Here is a 12,738-nt window from a genome sequence, read left to right on the forward strand (position 1 = left end):
GGCCGTTCCAGAACCTCACTCCTCTAATGGTTAGAAACCTTTGTCTAATCTCAAGTCTAAACTTCCTACTAGCCAGCTTATATCCATTTGTTCTTGTGTCCACACTGGTATTAAACTTAAATAATTCCTCTCCCTCCTTGGTATTTATCCCTCTAATATATTTTAAAAGTGCAATCATGTCCCCCCTCAGCCTTCTTTTGGTTAAAGTAAACAAGCCAAGCTCCTTGAGTCTCCTTTCATAAGACAGGTTTTCCATTCCTCGGATCATCCTAGTGGCCCTTCTTTGTACCTGTTCCAGTTTGAATTCATCCTTCTTAAACATGGGAGACCAGAACTGCACACAGTATTCCAAATGGGGTCTCACCAATGCCTTGTATAATGGGACTAACACCTCCTTATCCCTACTGGAAATACCTCACCTAATACATCCCAAGATCATATTAGCCTTTTTCACGGCCATGTCACAATGGCGGCTCATAGTCATTCTATAATCAACCAGGACTCCGAGGTCCTTCTCCTCCTCCGTTACTTCCAACTGATGTGTCCCCAGCTTATAACTAAAATTCTTGTTATTAATCCCTAAATGCATAACCTTACACTTCTCACTATTAAATTTCATCCTATTGCTATCACTCCAATTTACAAGATCATCCAGATCTTCCTGTATGATATCCTGATCCTTTTCTGAATTGGCAATAGCTCCCAACTTTGTGTCATCTGCAAATTTTATTAGGACACTTCCACTTTTGGTGCCAAGATCAGCAACAAAAAGATTAAATAAAATTGGCCCCAAAACTGATCCCTGAGGAACTCCGCTAGTAACCTTCCTCCAACCTGACAGTTCACCTTTCAGTATGACCAGCTGTAGTCTCCCCTTTAACCAGTTGCTTATCCACCTCTCAACTTTCATATCTTTTCAACATATCTATCCACCTCTCAACTTTCCCTATCTTTTCCAATTTAATCAATAATTCCCCATGTGGTACTGTATCAAATGCCTTACTAAAGTCGAGGTAGATTAGATCCACTGTATTTCCTTTATCTAAAAAATCTGTTACTTTCTCAAAAAAGGAGATCAGGTTGGTTTGACACGATCTACCTTTTGTAAAACCATGTTGTAATTTGTCCCAATTGCCATTAGCCTCAACGTCTCTAACTACTTTCTCCTTCAAAATTTTTTCCAGGATCTTACATACTACAGATGTCAAACTAACAGGCCTATAGTTACCCGGGTTCATCCTTGGAGTACACAGCCTAGTACAGCCTTGAACCCTGCAAAAGCAAACAGCAGATGGCCCTTATCGGCCGCAGCCCATTCAGTTGAGCTGGGAACATAGTGAGGAATAAATCATGTCAACCTAGATTTCAACTTCATGAGAAGGCTAAGAATGGCATGGGGCCAGTATGCACAGACCCGGTACACAATTGTGATATAAAGAGTGTGGAAAGTCCGGTGCCTGGTAAGTGTCACCAGAGACCTAGACCTTTGACAGTGCCCTGGATTCCATCTCCCCACCACCATCACCACCCAGTAGGAGCCATGTCAACCGCAGCCCTTGAAGCAAGGATCAGGGATGAGATTCCCCGTGGTAGATGGGGCACAAGCATTCCAAGTGCCTTTTATTCTTATATTAATTGCTTTGTAGCGCTTGCTGATGTGCACTCTGTAATAGCTGTATGACAACAATTCAGCAACATTAACTCTGTAATAGTAGTGACGTAGTGAGACTAACAAACTATCCCTAATCAATTCGACACTTGCCAACAAGGAGTTAACAAGAATTTGAATTATCTCACCCAGTACCAAGACAGTTTCCCCAATTATCACCTGTAATACCATTAACTCACAAACATCCCACTCTCCCTACCTTTTATATCATCAATTCACAGACACTTACCTTCCTTCCTCCCCCTCCCCCCCCCCCGCATCCCCCTTCTGTTCTGCAATGTGATTTGTCCTTTTCATTTTTGTTCATTTTTTTTAATTGTATCCTTTGGTATATATGGTTGTGACTACTTTCTTCCACTATTTGATCTGAGGAAGTGGGTCTGGCCCACGAAAGCTCATCATCTAATAAACCATCTTGTTAGTCTTTAAAGTGCTACATTGTCCTGCATTTTGCTTCAACTATCCCTAATCAACTCTGTGTTGAAGCGAATCCATAATCCTGTCCGTCCATGGCCCTGTAAGGTGACACAAATCAGTGGTCTGCATGTAGTCCGCTGGGATTCTACCTGTGTCCTAGGCACCCCCCCTACTTCCCTCCGCCTCTTGAGCACTGGGGCACTGGACCTCCTTGCTTCCTATTCCTCCTCCTCCCTCCCAAAGCTTTCAGAGTGCCATGAATCTGTTGATTTGCATGCTGTTCCTGCTCCTGGCCCACCCTCCCAGAGCTTGAAGGCTGTGAATCAGCTGTTTGCAGTATTTGAGTTCTGGGAGGGAGAGGGAGGAGTGGGGACAGAGCATGAATCAGCAAATTCATGGTGCTCTGAAAATGATGGGAGTGAGAGGGAAGAGTAGGAAGTGAGGGGCTCTAGTGCCCCAGTGCATGAGAAGTGAGAGAGAAGGGGGCAGAGAGCAGGTGTGCAGGATGCACGTGGGAACCCCAGTGGGCCATGGTTCCCCACCATTGGCAATCATGCAACCCACTGAGACATTAAAGGGCCATTCATGTGGTCCACTCACATTTTTGTTGCCTATTGCTGATCTAAATCCTAAGAGTTTCAGAGTTGTAGTGATCTATCAATTCAAAGTGTTTTTCAGCAGTGCCTCGAGAGGTTGCCTCTAAGGCTTTCTGGCTTTAGTTTAGAGTCTCTGGCCCTTCTGAGTTCCAACAGCCAAAAAGATGCATTTTCTTCTTGTCAGGGATTTTTTTCCCCTTCCTCCCAGAGTTCAGGATGATGGGATGAGTTCATATACACATTTCTTCTTCATAGGTAGGGGAAAGCAATCAACAATTTTTTGTTTTCTTGATGTCATACAATGCTTTCCCTGGAGAGAAGGGGATGAGATCTCTCTCTCTCTCTTAGCAAAGGAGTGAGAACTGCTCTCACCCTACTACCCTCAGCCTTAATTTAACTCCTGACTGGCCAAAACTTGTATTACTGTAGCTTCTAGTAGTAATAATAACAACATCTGGATGTACTGAATTTTAAAACGGGGGGAAAAAGTGCTTATCTACAAGTTTTGATTAATGTATTCATCTTTGTGACCCAGCATATGATAGGAGACAGGCAATGAGGAAGAACACTAGCATATATTCATGCCAGATCAGTATCCTTCATACTCACTACTGCTAAAGATTATATTTTTAAAAACAAACCAACAAAAATCCCTCTACCCCTCCAAAGCAATTGCCTTAGGAGCTTTTGTGCTAACAACCTGTTATTGATTGTTGCTCATCAGCTTTCAATGCATGCATTTTACAAGTTAGGGAGAATCAAATCTGCCTGCCTAACTATTTGAGTGATGTATTGAAATATTAGAAAACAATTCAACAACTCTAAGAACAAATGTTGTAAGTACAAAAGTACTCAGTCTATTATCAAATTTAATAATATAAAATTATTAAATATTTATTTAATAATATTATCAAATTTAATATCAGCTTTATTTCAAATCTGGCTAGTAAGTTTTATTTCAGATGGATGGCCACCTCAGCATGGCTGAGATGTTAAAACAAGACATTCTCTGCTGCAAACTAAAGCTATAAAAACATAATATTAACAAACCAGTGATAAAATAAATAATCTGTAAAGGTATTCAAAATGTTTGTGGAATAAAACAAAGCTTTCTTGTGATATTTCTTAAGAGTTTTCTGGCCTAATTTTGCCCATGTAAGAAGTGCGAATTTGATTCTTATAGAAATACAGGAGCTTTCAAAAAAGTTTTTTTTTTTTTTCAAAAGAACTGCATCTAGACGGTGGTTTTACTTTTGAAAAGTCCTTTTTTGAAAGAATGCGCAGCTGCCATTATGCAAATGAAGAGCGGGAAATTCAAATCCCAGCTTCATTTGCAATTTTGATCTGTCTAATTTACATCCCTCTTTCAAAAGAGTGTTCATCTTAAACCAAGTGTTCATCTTAAACCAATTCAAGATCAGCCAACTTTACCCAAGTTTTACCCAGTTTGAGATAAGAAATCATGCAGAAGCTAGCTAATTTAATATCGTTTGCACCTGGAAGCAGAAATGATCCCAGACACAATTAAAACCTAGCCTGGGTTTGCCAGAAGTTTGTTATAGGTCTTGTTAAAAATGGCAATACTATGGCAAATAATTCTAATCCCACTTAAATTGGTTTTATACTGACAGAGCTCCACTGCAGTCACTAGAGCTATTCCACATTTGTGCCTGTGTAACTAAAAACAAAAGAAGCCCCATGAGTGAGGTGTAATTTTTTTTTTTTTTTTTTTTTTTTTTTTTGCCACTAACCCACAGCTTATTTTGCAATAGCTGTCTCTCTGATTTGAAGATCCCTGACAACTCTTGGTTTGATATCTACTGATGGTGCCTTTGAAATTGATCTATCACAAGAATTCTCAGATTTCATTGTACTGCAACCCCCTTTTGCTTACTACATGACCCCCAGAGGTGGGAATGAATCTTGATCTCATCTAAACTCCATGGCATAGGTGGCAGGGAGCAAAGCCCAAGTCCCACCACCCTGGGCGAGAGCGCCAACCCTGGCAATGCCATTAATATGGGATTATCAATCACTGTGGGGTTGTGACCCACAGTTTGAGAACTACTGATGATCAAGTCAGTCTAGGGTCATATGGCCGCTTTAAACGCTCCTCTGTTGCAACAAAAATGAAAATAAAACCAAAATAAACTACCATGCCTTTAAAAAAGAAACCCTAACTCCATCTTCAGAGGAGTAAAATGAAAATGTTAGTTTCCCTTATTAATAAAATAGATGAATACCTAAATGCAATTTTTGTTTCATTTTAATCCACCTATTAACATTGTTCAATACTTTCTAGGGTATAAGCTCCATATAACAGTAGCTTTCAGGTCAAGTGGTAACAGTAGATTTTTTTTTATGAGTTGTACCATTTCACCTGGAGTTGATTTGTTTTCAAAAATAAGGTCAGGGAAAGGTCAGGAAGGCTACGGTGAAATGCAAGACATTTCACCTAAGGGTACGTCTAAACTACAGGCTTTTGTCGACAGAGGCTTTGTCAACAGTATCTGTCGACAAAGCTTCTGTCGACAAAGAGCATCTAGACTACATCAGTTCTGGCAACAAAGCAAGTCGCTTTGTCGACATGAGAGTGTAGACATAAAGGACAGTGTAGATGCAATAATGCCATCTGTCGACAGAACTCTGTCAAGAAAAGGCGTTATTCCTAGTAGAATGAGGTTTACCACCATCGACAAAACTGACGAGTTCTGTCAACGTTATGTCTACAGAACTCGGCGGTAGTGTAGACATAGGTATAGTTTTGTCGACAAAACCCTGTAGTCTAGACACACCCTTAAATAGATTATCTTAAAAAGAACAGGTACATTGGCTGGAAAACTTTCTTCTAAAACATCCTATGCTCTTCTGAGCCTTCCCTGTGTCTCTGTGTGTAGCTAACTGCCAATGGTATGTGGTATTATTGGCTACATAGGAATTATCTAAATACATTGATTTTGAAGAAACTTACAAAGCTCTCCAGAGACATTTACTGCTTGTAGTTGAAGATTCATGAGCTGTCATGTTGTTCAGACCTCTCCTTTTTTTCAGGATATACGAGGCAACAGTATACTTGTAGCCACAGCTGATGATTCCATGGAAGTAAGCCAGCTTTATAATAGTCAGGTGCTAAATATTAGGGATAATACAAAGATAGCCAAAATGAAATTGAAGATAACAGGAGGTTAACTTTTGCATAGGAAAACATAGGGAAATCTCTCTAGACATTACATGAGATTTGTGTGCTAAGTATTAAATAAATACATTCACTAGAAAGTGGTTATCTGTTCCAGATCCATTCTTTGATATGATCAAAGCAAAATTAGTGAAGCAGTAGGGTTGACAACTTTCTGATTACAAGAACAGCCTTGTCCTGCCCCTGCCATGAGGCCTTGCCCCTGCCCCACCCTCCTTTATCATCACTCACTCTGCCTCCTTGCCTTTGCTCATTTTGAGCAAGTTGAGATAGAGGTTATGATGGATAGAGGGTAGTGGGCTCTGGGATGCAGACAGGTACAAGGGGGTTGGGATACAGGAGGAAGCTCTGGACTGCAGAGTAGGGTGAAGGGCTCAGAGTGTGAGAGGGGACTCTGGGCCAGGGCAGGAGGTTGGGGTGCAGGAAGGGGTGAGTGCATAGGTGGTGGGTGAGTCATGGGCTCAGGGACACTAGCCCCTGGCCCTCCACTTCCACATGAGGCCTTGCTCCTCTAGTTCCTCTCCACTCCTCTGCTAAAGCCAAGACATCCTACTCCAGCCTTGGGCTACTGGAGTAGCTCCAGCCTCAGAGCACCATGTAGCATGGCCCCAGCCAACCAGCAGCAAGTAGCAAGGATGCTCAGGGCAGAGCATGGGCAGGGCCATGCCGGGCTATTTGGGGAGGCATAGCCTTCCTAAGCCTATGATACCTGCTGCCCATAGGAGAGGACTCCAGCTGGGGGTGCCAACTTTCTAATCAAACAAAACTGAACACCCATGTCCCTTGTCAGATGCCCTGCCCCTACTCGCTTCATCTGTTATGCTTAAAAGAAGCACACAGGATCTTTTTCATGGGGATAAGACAACACACTGCAGTGCTGGCAGGGCATCAGAGGAGGACTTAGAGCGTGGAGATGCTGTATCAGGCTAGCCGAGGGCTGCGCTTAAAGGGTCCCGACCCCCACCCCGGACAGACAGTTCTAAGGGGTGCCCCGCTTGCAAAGCAGTCCTGGCTTGGACTGCCCGGAGTACCCACACTGGGCACATCACAGCACTCGGTGATCAGCCCGGCTGCACTTGCCGCAGGCTGCGATCTGGGGAGAGGGGGCAATCGGGGGGGCTGCAGGAGAGCTTCCACCCCCAGAAGCCCGCAGAGCCAGCCCAGTCCTCCCCATCGGGGGCTCATACCCCATTCCTCCCTCACCTCCTTCCACTTACCCTTCCCTAGCCCCCCTTCTTATTGATGTACAAAATAAAGATAACGTTTCTTTCAACATTGACTCTGTCTTTATTGAACAAACCTGGGGGAGACTGGGAAAAGGAGGTGGGAGAGGGGAAGAGAAAGGCTGGGAGAGGAGAGGGCAACTAACATGATCAGGGGTTGGGAACAGGTCCCAGATGAAGAGAGGCTACAGAGACTGGGACTGTTCAGCTTAGAAAAGAGGAGATGGAGCGGGGACAGGATAGAGGTCTCTAAAAGCAGGGGTTGGGTGGAGAGGGTGCATTCAGAAAAGTTCTTCATGAGTTCCCATAAAGAAGGACTAGAGGACACCAAAGGAAAGGAATGGGTAGTAGGCTTCAAACTAGTAAGAGAAAGTTGTTCTTCACAAAGCAAAGAGTCAACCTGTGGAACTCCTTGCTGCAGGAGGCTGTGAAGGCTACAACTAGAACAGAGTTTAAAGGGAAGTGAGATCAAGTCGAGGAGGTTGGGTCCATGGAGTGGTATTAGCCAGGGGGTAGGAGTGGTGTCCCTGCCCAAAGTTTGTGGAAGGCTGGAGAGGGATGGCATGAGACAAATGGCTTGGTCACTGTCTTCGGTCCATCCCCTCCAGGGTCCCTAGGGTTGGCCGCTGTCGGCAGACAGGCTACTGGGCTAGATGGACCTTTGGTCTGACCCAGGACGGCCATTTTAAGCTCAGGGCTCAGGGTCGGGGGGTCTCAGTGGACCCCCTTGATTTTCATGCACACCTGCTCCTGGGTGGTCAGGCTGGCAGCTCTCCTGCCCTAGACGGCCACTTTCCTGTGCCTAGTGCGGAGATCGTGGATGAGGTCCACGATGTCCGCACTAGCCCAGGAAGGTGCCCGCCTCTTGCAGTCCAGGGCAAGCTCCCGGGAGCCGCCAGCCTGGTCCCGGGAAGAGGGGGTGGGCTGGGGGACATCGGGTGGGTGGCTCTGTGCCGTGCCAGGTGCAGGGTCTGCTGGCTGGGTGCTGGCAGGCTTGCACGTGGGACGGGCACCGTAGCCAGCCCGTGCCCCTTTAAGAGGTCCGGGGCCGGGAGGGGGGCATAGAGTTTCCCTGGTGTTGGCCAGAGTGGAAACCTGGGGAGGGCTAGCCTCCCACTAGTTCAAATTAAGGGGCTACACACCCCTTAATTCGAACTAGTAAGTTCGAACTAGGCTTAATCCTCTAAAAATGAGGTTTTCCTAGTTCGAACTAAGCACTCCACTAGTTCGATTCAAATTCGAACTAGCGGAGCGCTAGTGTAGCGGCTATGAATGTTAGTTCGAACTAACGTCTGTTAGTTCGAACTAACATTGTAGTGTAGACATACCCTGAGAGAGTTCTCTGCAGCTACAGAGAGGGACAAGCATGTCTCTTTCTCTCTCCCAGACACCATTCTTCATTTTCTGTAAGTAGGGTAAAGTTTAGGTAGTTTCGTTAGGCTTTATTGTTTTAAGGATTGGGTATGGGATCTGAGATCTGGCACTGCTTAAAAGATGTTTTGGCTTTTCTTTGTAACTAAGTTCTAGGCCCATGGAGTTTCTCCATGAGTATATTTTGTTACCTCCCTATCTCGTCATTATGTTTGCAACAGGAATATTGTTGTAATAATAAAAGTTCTTTCTTTTCTTTTTATTAACCTGGCATTGGTTAATGGTGTGCCCTGATTTTTATTTTAGGGGGAAGATTTCCCAAATGATCTTTCCCCTGATTTCTTTATCAACATTTGGGTGGTGGCAGCGGAAGTTTTATTCCCAAGATCTAGGTTTTTAAGATTTTGGGGGAATTTTTATACCAAAGCCTGGTAGATAAGGCTTTGGGGTACACTTGCTGGCCCCCACTTCTGCATTTATCATGCCAGAGTGGGGAAGGAGCCATGACAACCCCCATCCTTTACAGTATTTTCCATACAAGGTCTATGCATTTTACCTTGACAGGCCTTAATCGGTCATTCAGCATCACAATCAGTTTTTCTGCCACATATGTTTATCTGGTGGTTGTTCTCTCCGTCATCTGATATCAGTGTGCTGACGACCCCTCCTGAGTGTTGTCTTCTGGAGAAACTTGTTATCAGTTCCCTATCATGGAGTGTGGATGCAGGCTGTGGGAGGAGGTTGAGGCCTGGAGCCCTAGTGTTGGAGTAAGAGTTGTATATCTTTTTATATTTGCATTTTAGGTTTAATAATGTAGAAATATAAGGTAACACATTTAACATTTTATAAATTAAGCCCTTTAGTTAAATATACATTTCTTTGTTTTAAAGGTTAGTGAGTTTAGTAAGTAAAGAGACAGAGTTTTGGTAATGTGTCTATGTTAATGAGATTAGAGGAATACTGAAGGCTGCAGTGTTAATTGTTTGATTTACAATGGCTTTTGCTTTGCCCAATATGAGACACTGTTGTTTACGCTTTTCTTTGAAGGTCCTTGTAAAGATTTTTTGTGTGAAAGTATGTGTCAAAGGTGTGACGGTTATCCTCAGAGCCAGATGGCCAAGAAAGGAGGGGTGAGGCATGGGTGAAGACAGACTCATTGGCGTCAGAGGAACCATCAGTGCGTACCTATGGTCAAGGATTGATCAGATTGGCAGACTGACGACTCAAAAGTGGAGCTAGCACCCCCAAAAGACAATTGATTACAGGATGACCTCTCAGAGATGTTTGAAATGTCAACATCAAAAGATAATAGTAACTGGTCACAGACTGACACAGCGAAATCCATAGACTTCAACAGGGAAAGAGAATTATAAAAACAGGGTGCCTTGCTATGGGACTTTGGGTTTGTCTTGCCACCAACTCCAGGAGAGCATCAGATCACGACTGACAAAGCCCAGCCCCCCTCTGTGATCGATCTGGCAGACCACTAGACTAGATTGATCCAGACTCTGGACTAGTAACTATAACATCATCAGGCAGGACTGTGTGTGTATGATGTTTGTGTGTGTCACTGACTGAAAAGCATATGCTACTGTTGTATTCTCAGTAAATGCGGCGTACTGCCTTTTCCCCTATAAAAGATCTTGTGTGCTTTGTTGAAGCATAACACTAGGAGGGTATTAGGATGTGGGAGCGGTGAATGGTTCAGGCTCCATGTGGGTGCTTGGGTTCAGGAGTATGCTCAGGGTTGGGTCAGGAGTTACGGTATAGCCCCTGGGAGGGAGCTAGGATGCAGGAAGGAGTTCTGACCTGGGGCAGGAGGCTAAGATGTGTGAAGGCAATTAGGGCTCAGACTCCAGCCAGGCAGTGCTTACTTCAGGCAGCTCCCAATCAGCAGTGCAGCAAGGCCAAGGTAGGCTCCTTGCATACCTGCCCTGGTTCCACGTAGCTCCTGGAAGCAGCACATACAGCAGGCCTGGGTAAAATACAGCCCATGGGCTGGATCTGGCCTGCCAAGCCACCGGATCTGGCACACAGAGGCAGTGGGGAGTGTCGGGCAGGCTCCCCTGCTTGCGCCGGGCAGAAAAGCAGCTGCAGGGCTCCCTTTCAGTTTTGAAACTGGAGGGGCGGGGGGAAGTTTTAAGAGCCGCCCCACCCCCAGCACATTCCCATTGGCTGGTTTCTGGCAGAAACCAGCCAATGGGAGCTGCTTGTTAGAACAACACGCAGATAAAAAGAATCACGCCCCCTCTCCTGGACTCAATTATTCAGGAAGCTCATGGCCAAGCAAGCTGTCTGTCTGGAGCCATGTAGTCTAGATGTACCCTAAGTGATTGGGAAACAAAATGGCAAATGAAATTTAATGTCGATAAAAATAACAGCAACTATACATATAATATTATGAGGGCTAATTTAACTACAACTAAACAGGAATGACATCTTGGAGTCATTGTGGATAGTTCCCTGAAGACGTCCACACAGTGTGCAGAGGCAGTCAAAAAAGCAAACAGGATGTTAGGAATAATTAAAAAAGGGATAGAGAATAAGATGGAGATTATCTTATTACCCTTATATAAATCCATGGTATGCCCACATCTTGAATACTGCATACAGATGTGGTCTTCTTGTCTCAAAAAAATATATACTGACATTAGAAAAGGTTCAAACAAGGGCAACTAAAATTATTAGGGGTTTGGAATGGGTCCCATATGAGGAGAGATTAAAGAGACTAGGAGTTATCATCTTGGAAAAGAGGAGACAAAAGGGGGATATGATAGAGGTCTATAAAATCATAAGTGGTGTGGAGAAAGTGAATAAGGAAAAGTTATTTACTTGCTCCCATAATATAAGAACTAGGGGCCACCAAATGAAATTAATAGGCAGCAGGTTTAAAAAAAATAAAAGGAAGTTTTTCTTCACACAGCACATAGTCAGCCTGTGAAACTCCTTGCCTGAGGAGGTTGTGAAGGACTATAACAGGGTTTAAAAGAGAACTAGATAAATTCATGGAGGTTAAGTCCATAAATGTCTATTAGCCAGGATGGGTAAGGAATGGTGTCCCTAACCTCTAACAAGGAATGGTGTTTTTCAGAGGGTGGAGATGGATGGCAGGAGAAAGATTGCTTGATCATTACCTGGTTGGTTCACTCCCTCCGGGGCACTTGTCATTGGCCACTGTTTGCAGGCAGGACACTGGGCTAGATGGACCTTTGCTCTGCCCATTCTTATGTTCTTATGTTCTATTAGGGTAAAGTGCTAATTGCATGTCATACAATTTCTTCTGTCACTAATTTCGGAGTTCTACAATTTTGCCAATACATTAAAAATATTGGTTCAGGAATTCTAGCTTTCATTTTATTTTCGCATCAAACTTGTATTCAGCTCTTTCTTCCTAAATGCCATGCCATTTTCTTAAGAAGCTGCTCACAGAGCAGGACAAAAATTAAGACATTAAAAAAACTGAAATTTTCCAAAATGGCTTATTTATTTCCATTTTATAGGATTATGAATAAAGCCATTTCCATGGCATATTTTATTGTAAATGTTAATCATTTCACTTTATATCAACATATTTAATTTACCTAAACATAGGAGAGTAGATATCATTTTCCTTGAAATTTCCACTCTTGAAGGTTTTTTAGTTCCAGCTCTAATCAGAGCTGGTTGGGATCTGGATTTTCAGTTCTGTGGGAAATCTGACATTTGAAAAATCAATAAATCCAAAGCTAAATTCAAAGTAAAAATTTCAAAATTTCCCACAAAATAAAAATTCCAGTTTGATAGTGTTTCAATTCATTGTATTTGTATGCGGTGTACATATAAATATGATAACATTAATACCGTGGTCACCAGCTGGTCAATCACAATCAACTGGTCAATTGCAAGGCTCGACCAGTCGATCACGAGGCGTTCAGAGCCAACAAACCCCCAATTGGGGCCAAGCCCCCATTTGGCCACAGCATTATAATACTCCTGCACCACCACCACCACCCCCCGACCCTATATCTGAGCCTACACTGAAACCCCCTTCCCTGAGCCCCTCACATACCCTAACCCAAATTCCTGCACCCTCACAGCTGCAAGCTTGTGGCTTACTCAGTACCATAACCCTATAGCTGACCCCAATACTCCTCAGCCTGGAGCCCTTCCCCGAGCCAGCATCCCTTTCTCCACCTCCTCCTGCATCCAAATTTCCTCCCAGAGCGTGCATCTCTCACCTCTTCCCACACCCAAATCCCTCATTCCCACGCCAGAACCCACATATCC

Source organism: Pelodiscus sinensis, chromosome 4 (assembly GCF_049634645.1).
Source record: "Pelodiscus sinensis isolate JC-2024 chromosome 4, ASM4963464v1, whole genome shotgun sequence".
Classification (NCBI taxonomy): Eukaryota; Metazoa; Chordata; order Testudines; family Trionychidae; genus Pelodiscus; species Pelodiscus sinensis.